General features: G+C 48.5%; 1 pseudogene; it reads right to left on the bottom strand.

The window, feature by feature from the left end:
• Positions 1-1,305: 1,305 nt before the first annotated feature.
• Positions 1,306-8,412, bottom strand: LOC124696568 (annotated as a pseudogene).
• Positions 8,413-8,837: the final 425 nt, after the last annotated feature.

Genomic DNA, 8,837 nt, shown 5'->3' with positions numbered 1-8,837 from the left:
ATATGCAGCTGTCTATGGTTCAATACTGCCAAAATGAACTGAATGTAACTTACTATGATGTAATTAAACTTTGGTGGTATCTCTGCTTGTTGAGAATTTGAAAACAAGCATTGTGGCATCACTTGCTATGCCGAAATTATTGTACTACAAATAAGAAGCTGACGTACCTGTTTTATGCTAAGAGATCAAGTATTTGATTATTTACTCATAGAATTTTCCAACATATAATGCTCGATTCTTATTAGTTATTATCCTAAATGATGAACAATCTCCCTCAATACATATTTCTGAAATTTGAAATAGTCAAATGCAATATCAGTTCACTCAGGCTAAGCTCTTTACAGTTCCTCTCCAGGTTAAATCAAGGTCCTACTGCTGCCGCTTCATCTCCCAAATATGCAAATGGTCACGTTCAAAGCGGGAGACAACCTAAATGGGGCTGTCGCCTAGGAGAACCTATCCATGTTAACATAGTATTTCGTGGCCAACCGGAAGCGCGCCTGGGTTAGGAATATTCCTTACAAAGATTTTCCAAGAATGTTCACATGGTAACCAACAAAGTACGGGACATGGGTCAACAAGTAGGCCAAATCGTGTCATCCCATCACGCAGAGGGAGAGCTGTAATTTCTGAGGGTGCTTCTAAACCATGTGCTAGGTTCAAAGTCCTTCGAAGATCAAACAGTGAATGGTGTGCTATGTGAGCTTTTGTGAGGCGACCGATAGGAGGGGTCTCATCGAGGCTAACAACAAGCTCGATGAGTGTCTTACCGAGTTAGAGCAGTTTGTCATGGCAAACTGCTCTAACTCGGTAAGACACTCATCGAGCCAGTAGATGTGTGTAGTATATGGGATAGGGAACTTGAGGCAATGTCGGACAACTATCGGCACGAATACACGTGTTCACATGATGAAGAGCCATGGAATGGAATGGCTCTCGTTCAAAAAAAAAAAAATGGAATGGCTTTCCCATGGACAATTGTGCTATTGTTTCAATAACGATGTTGCAAGAATAGAGGATGATGTCACAAGAGCAGCAAAAGTAGCATCATGTTTCATTTTAAATGGTACTTACTTAGATTTAATTCTTGAAACACAATGAAACTGAGAACGAAATTGATGGAGGAAACGTGCACCGGGACCTCCCGTGCACCATATGAAGACATTTCAAGATGATCACACCTTGTCTTTTGAAAAGTTTGGATTGGTTATGGCATGTCAGAACATATGTGCCTGCACATTTAGAAAGTAGTACAGTACACATTTCACCGTAGCAACGCAAAGGTATTTAGCTAGTACTTGAAAACTAGGCAGCAATAGGCCCGGGAGTCTGCAAATGAGGCCGTGGCTCATCGTGCTGGCGGTGCACCACCACTTTCCCTGCTGAGTCAGTATCTACAACCAAGGAATCCCCTTCATTGGCATCCCCGGCGAGCATCATGTCCGCGAGCTTGTCCTCCACCAGCCTCACGATGGCCCTCCGCAGCGGCCGCGCGCCGTAGCTCGGGTCATAGCCTTTCTCGGCGACGAGCTCCTTGAACCCCTCCGTAACCTGCAGCCTGATTCCCCTCTCCCTCACCCGGCTGACGACCTCTCCCAGCATGATCGACGCGATCTTCTTGACATCGGGCTTGCTGAGCTGCCTGAACACGATCACCTCGTCCAGCCGGTTCAGGAACTCGGGCGGGAACCCGTGCTTCCTCTTCATCTCCTCCTCGACCATCACGCTCGTCACCACCTCAACGCCTTCGCCGTTCCCGACGAAGAGGCCGCTGCCAGCGTTGGAGGTCATGACGATCAGCGCGTTCCTGAAGTCCACCGTCCGCCCCTTGCCGTCCGTCAGCCGCCCGTCCTCCATGACCTGCAGCAGCACGTTGTGCACGTCCCCGTGGGCCTTCTCGATCTCGTCCAGCAGCACCACCGTGTGCGGCCTCCTGCGCACCGCCTCCGTCAGCTGCCCGCCCTCCTGGTACCCAACGTAGCCCGGGGACGCGCCCACCAGCCTCGCCGCCGCGAAGCTCTCGCCGTACTCGCTCATGTCCAGCCGCACCATGGCGTCCTCCGACCCGTAGTAGCAGGACGCCAGCGCCTTCACCAGCTCCGTCTTGCCCACGCCCGTCGGGCCGGCGAACACGAAGCTGCCGATGGGGCGGCGGGGGCTCCCAAGGCCGGCGCGCGCTCTGCGGATGGCGCGGCACACGGCCGTCACGGCGTCGTCCTGCCCGATGACGCGCCGGTGCAGGGTCGCCTCCATGCTGCGCAGCTGGTCAGACTCGTCCACGGAGACCTTCTCCACCGGGACGCCTGTCCAGGAGGAGACCACGCGCTGAATGTCAGCCTCGGTGACCACCGGTCCGGCGGACGTGATCATGGACAGGAGTTCCAGCTCTTTGCCGCGAAGCTCTGCCGCCTGTAATCACATACCAGAAGTGAAATTAGAATGAATGAATGACATTGTTATGTCAAGGTCAATAAGTGGCAGGGTGATTAATCCATTAAGACAGGACGCGGCTGATTAATCCATTAATCCATTAAGCTCTGGTTCTTCTGTTTGATAACTTCCTTGCGCTTCTTGTCGAAATATTTAACTTGCTCAGATACCTGTCAAGTATATTTTCAAATTATTAGATTGTTACATCATGTAAACTGCGTGGATTATGCAATGTTTTGGGCAACAGATTGGTGCCTCAAGACTACCTTGCCGTGTTGTAGCCTGGCATGAGATCCTGCCTCATCAAGCAAGTCGATTGCTTTGTCTGGCTGGAAACGATCACTGCAAACAAAACAAGACAGTGTAAACAGGACTCCACGAGAACATTGGAACCATTAAGTACTCATAGTAGAGCTTATCTTTCACTGAAATTTGCAAACGAGTAGGATCAACCACTACAGGAATGGACGCATATGCCGACGGCCAGCTGCCCTCGGCGTAGCCACGTCTGGCCCTCGGCGTAGGCTACGCCGACGGCAGCCCTCGGCGTATGGCGTCGGCGTATAGGTCCCTCGGCATAGACAATATTGCCGTCGGCGTAGCCCGGCCCTCGGCGTAGCACGCTACGCCGACGGCAAAACCGGGAGGCATACAAATTTGAAAAATTTAAATTTTCTTTTTTCCAAAAAAAATTCAAAAAAAATAATTCGAAAAAAAATAATTTTTTCTATATGCCGAGGGCTTTGCCGTAGGCATAGAGTTTTAAAATTTTTCAAATTTTAATTTTTTTTTACCATTTTTTTCTTATTTACCTTTCACCCATACACTTTTAACTCTAAGTACACTTAATCCTAGGTCAAATTACAATCATGATTAAACTTCCCGGCCGGTCACCCATCCTCACACTACTCCAACCTCAGCACGCTTAACTTCTTGGTTCCATTCGGATGAGCTTCCCTTACGCTGTGTTTGGATGCATAGAAAGTTGGCATGGAATTGAATTGGACTAAGATTCCAAATCCGAGATGGAAAGTAATTGGCTTCTAATTCGATTCTATTGTTTGGATGTGTTTGGAATTTGATGTTGAAATCAAATGGTGTAACCAATTCTAAATCCTGTTTGGATGTACAAAGTATGGAATTTCATATTTTGTTGAATTTGCACAATTTTAAACATAAAAATAAACCATGTATTTCCTGTTCAATCTCAGGGCTCGCCGTAGCAGGGCTGGATGAGGGGCTCGCGGAGCAGGCCCCGATGAGGGGCTCGGCGGAGGGGAGAAGGGCGCCGGGGCGAGTCGGGAGTCGGCAGCGTGCGCAGGGGCATGCGGCGGCGTGCGCAAGGGCGAGCCTGGCGGCGGCCGCGAGGAGGGAGATGCGAGGGAGCCGGAGGGAGAAGGGCGCCGGGCGAGTCGGTGGGCGGGCGCGAGGAGGGAGTCGGCGGCGTGCGCAGGGCATGCGGCGGCGTGCGCGAGGGTGAGTCCCGCGGCGGCCGCGAGGAAGGAGACGGGGAGGGGCCGGAGGGAGGCGGGGCAGGGTCGAATCGGCGGAGACGGGAGGGAGGCGGCGGCGGGCGCGAGGTGGCCGGGAGGGAGGCCAGAGAGAGGCGGCGGCGGACGCAAGGTGGCCGGGAGGGAGGCCGGAGGGAGGCGGCGGCAGGCGCGAGGACGACGGGAGGGAGGCGGGGCGGGGCAGTCGTGCGGGGGGAAGACGGGCGAGGCAGCTTTCCGAGCCTTTCCGAGGGTGAGACCTCGGAAAGTTGGGCCTCTCTATTTGCACGGGAGGTGGGGGGCTCGGAATTTAGCCCACTTTCCACATAGCAATTCCGAGTCCAGTCCAAACGGCAGAATTTGCAGAATTGGGCCAAATTCCAATTCCACACCCACTTTCTATGCATCCAAACACAGCATTAAAGAATTGACACCTTACTGATAATAATAGCCTATCAACCCTATTAACCCTTGTACCGTGATGTCACAACTCTTTATTTTGAATTCCAAACAATTACTTAAGTAAACAACAATGAATATATAAGTAACAATGAATAATAATATTGAATTCAAATAACAATAAAATGATTTTATTTTTTGGTTTTTTCTATTTAATATTGAATAATTAATATCTTTAAATCGAAAAATCGAAATTCCACAAATAATATGTCTAAATCGATCAGAAAAATGAGAGGAATCTAAATATAACATCCATATCATCATTTGAACCTAAAAATTAGAGTAATCCAAATATGACGTCCAGCTTGCCATCTGGCCAAAATGGCCCCTCGGGAGATGCGAAATGGCCGTACCGGACGCGCTGGTGCACCGTTCGCCAACATGCTAAACGGAAAAAATTAGCACATAAAGTGATGTGTTATAGACCTAAAAACATTTTTCTCGAAATTTATTGAGCGACGAAAAGTGTAGCCCTAGTTCAAATCCGGTCGGTCTCCAATGGATTCGGCGGGACATCGCAGGAAGCCGCGAGTGATTTCCAGATAGCTAGCACGCACATATGGCATGTGATATGTGGTGCGGAGGCGGTGTCCTACTACTATGCGGAGGTCTCGCGCAATACAAAAATACGCCCCATGTAGTCGCTTCACAAAAAAAACTCGTTTTGGCACCCCGAAAATGAAAAAACCATCGCCCATGGGTCGGATTGGAAATCCGCTCCCGGGGCCATGCCTTCCTTCCTAGGGACCACGCACGTGCCAAATATGGCCTCGTTCGACAAACTATGCGGTGTCACAAGCCGTTTCCTACTCATTTGCCCAAAAAGCCATAGAACTCCTGGACGTGATAGCTCTGTTTGTGAAGGGTTTTCCAAAATAATAGTCGTATCCTAATTCTAATTTTTTGAGTGGTTACTAGGACACATAAAATGACGCCATGTGGCTCCAAGAGATTTTCTAACTTAGTTTAAATTGCCATCCGGCCAAAACGGGCCCCCACGGAGATGTGGTATGGCCGTACGGCGCGCTCGGTGCACCCGTTCACCATCGCGCTAAACGGAAAAAATTTAGCACATAAAGTAATGTGTTGTAGACCTAAAAACATTTTTCCCGGAATTTATTGAGCGACGGAAAGTGTACCCCTAGTTCAAATCCGGTCACTTTCCTCGCGGATTCGACGGGACACAGCAGAAGCCGCAGGGATTCCCGAGATAGCTAGCACGCATATATGGCATGTGATATATGGTGCGGAGGCAGTGTCCTACTACTACGCGGAGGTCTCGCGCAATACAAAAATACGCCCCATGTAGTCGCTTCACAAAAAAAACCCGTTTGGCACCCCGAAAATGAAAAAACCATCGCCCATGGGTCGGATTGGAAATCCGCTCCCGGGCCTTGCTACCCATCCCAGGTACCACACATGTGCCAAATATGGCCTCGGTCCGACAAACTATGCGGTGTCACATGCCGTTTCCTACTCATTTGCCCTAAAAGCCATAGAACTCCTGGACGTGATGGCTCTGTTTGTGAAGGGTTTTCCAAAATAATTGTTGTATCCTAATTCCAATTTTTGGAGTGGTTACTAGGACACATAAATGACTCCATGCGGCTCCAAGGGATTTTCTAACTTAGTTTAAATTGCCATCCGGCCAAAACGGGCGCCCACGGAGATGCGTATAGGTGCATGCGGGCGCGCTGGGTGCACCCGTTCACCATCGCGCTAAACGGAAAAAAATTTAGCACATAAAGTGATGTGTTGTAGATCTAAAAACATTTTTCCCGAATTTATTGAGTGACGGAAAGTGTACCCCTAGTTCAAATCCGGTCACTTTCCTGGCGGATTCTACAGGACACAAGCAGGAAGCCGCAGGGATTCCCAGATAGCTAGCACGCACATATGGCATATGATATACGGTGCGGAGGTGGTGTCCTACTACTACGCGGAGGTCTCGCGCAATACAAAAATACGCCTCATGTAGCTGCTTCACAAAAAAAACCCGTTTTGGCACCCCTAAAATGAAAAAACCATCGCCCATGGGTCGGATTGGAAATCTGCTTCCGGGGCCTTGCTTCCCATCTGAGGGACCACGCACGTGCCAAATATGGTCTCGTTCCGACAAACTATGCGGTGTCACGGGCTGTTTCCTACTCATTTTTCCTAAAAGCCATAGAACTCCGGACTTGATAGCCCTGTTCGTGAAGGGTATTCCAAAATAACTGCCGTATCCCAATTCCGTCTTTTGGAGTGGTTACTAGGACACATAAAATGATGCCATGCGGCTCCGCGGGATTTTCTGACTTCGTTTAAATTGCCATCTGCCCAAAACGGGAACCCGAGGACATATAAGAAAGTGTTTGAATTGTTACTATGTTAACATGGTACTGTACATGATTCAAATATGTATGATTTTGACATAAACGGATAGAGAATGTTTTTCTGAACATTTTGATACCTCATACGCATTTTTCTGACATTGTATGAATTAGTTATGATTTTTACAAAATTAGACAAATTTTAAAAATGTCTATGCCGAGGGTGGCCGTCGGCGTAGCCCTCTCTACGCCTAGGGCCAAATATATGCCGAGGGCTGCCCTCGGCGTAGACTTCGCTACGCCGACGGCAATCTGGCGGGCTGGCTGGCCGTGCCGGGTCATACGCCGACGGCCCCGATAAAAAGCCCTCGGCGTATGTGGTGGCCGTCGGCATAGCCGGCCATTCCCCTGTAGTGAACCCGCTTGTATGATACACAAGCATTCTCTTAACTCACAAACCTGATGTATCGCTGTGAGAGTACAGCAGCGTCTTTCAATGCTCCGTCTGTTATTCGGACCTTGTGGTGGATCTCGTATTGCTCCCGTAGCCCTTCGAGGATTTCTATGGTTTCATCGACTGTGGGCTCTGCAACTTTCACAGGATGAAAACGCCTCTCCAATGCAGGGTCTTTCTCGATGTGCTTCCTGTATTCATCGAATGTAGTGGCTCCGATACACTGACAACAAAATTTACGGTGAGCAATCTAGCAAAAGATAAAGAAGGTCTCATTTGATAACTGACAATGGCAGAACGACCAACTAACTATATTATGAACATTGGTGATACTAGTTCATGAAGTAATCCACGGCTACCATGCTTCTTCATACCTGAATTTCGCGTCTCGCCAGTGCTGGCTTCAGAATATTGGCAGCATCCATTGCACCGCCTTCTACTGCTCCTGCTCGTAGCACCGTGTGAACTTCATCAATGAAAATTATTATCTGACCATTCTGTTTGATTTCTTCCATCAAATTCTTCAACCTTTCTTCAAACTGTCCACGGTATCTGGTACCACCAACTAGACGTGCCAAATCAAGGGCGATAACCTGACATGTCAACAAGTGCTAATTATTCATCCACATCCAAGGAGCACGAACAGGTGAAACAGTTTTAGTACAAGAGAGGTCATCAATTTGGTCAAAAGAAGATATGTTGTCGGAATGAGCACGAACCGTTTTTCCTTCAATTGCTTGAGGCACATCGCCGGTAGCGATGCGTAGCGCAAGACCTTCGGCAATCACTGTTTTTCCAACACCAGGCTCTCCAATCAGGCATGGATTCCTTTTATTCATTTTTCCCAAGATTCCTATGACACTCTTGATCTCGTTTTCCCTTCCAACAACAGGTTCTAATTTTCCCTGTAAAAAATGGTATCAGCTCTCTTTCAACATTCTCATATGTGCTGAAAACTTGCAATGAGCAGTCAGGCTAGTATGGTACCTCCAGGGCTAATCTTGTAAGATTTGTCCCGTACTCCTCAAGTATTGACACCTTAGTTCCAACGCTTCCTGTATCAACAGTTTCACCATTTGTGGATCCACAAATTCTGCGGTAGATCTGGACGCAAGATAAATTTGTGTCAATCAAGTGCAATCCCACTTCAAAAATATATACTACTCTAAATAGAGTTTACCTCATCCAACATATATCCCACGGCAACTATGACAATGGCCTCTGCAATGAGACTCACTAATTGCCCATCCTTGTGCATTCCTGCCATAGCTCGCATTTCCTGTTTTGCGAGGGCGATAACATCTAAAGCTTGCTCTGTGAAATCTTGAAAAATTGCTCCGGCAGTAAAATGGGCATTCTTTTCCCCCCTCGATATAGAATTCCTCAAACATTGATCTCGCGATGATCGCAAGCGCAATCCAATGCCAGGGGTAACCGGGGGAACGTGTACTGCTCGTAGGACATCATGTTTCGGTACCTTAGCGTTGTGTCGTTGTGCCATCGAGACCACATTGGGACTTGGGAGGCCTCCTGGTTCTGTGAGATACACGGGTGGTTATGCGACCGCCAACATGTGATCCAAGAGAAGGTTGCCGAAGCAAGGTCGTTCCTGCCACCATTGCAAATGCAGTTCCATAGCCTGTGGATTTTTAGATAATTAGAAGACATTACATTTCAGCTGGTTCCACAGGG

This window comes from Lolium rigidum, chromosome 3, assembly GCF_022539505.1.
Source record: "Lolium rigidum isolate FL_2022 chromosome 3, APGP_CSIRO_Lrig_0.1, whole genome shotgun sequence".
NCBI lineage: Eukaryota > Viridiplantae > Streptophyta > Magnoliopsida > Poales > Poaceae > Lolium > Lolium rigidum.
This window is presented reverse-complemented; position numbering and strand designations above follow the sequence as displayed.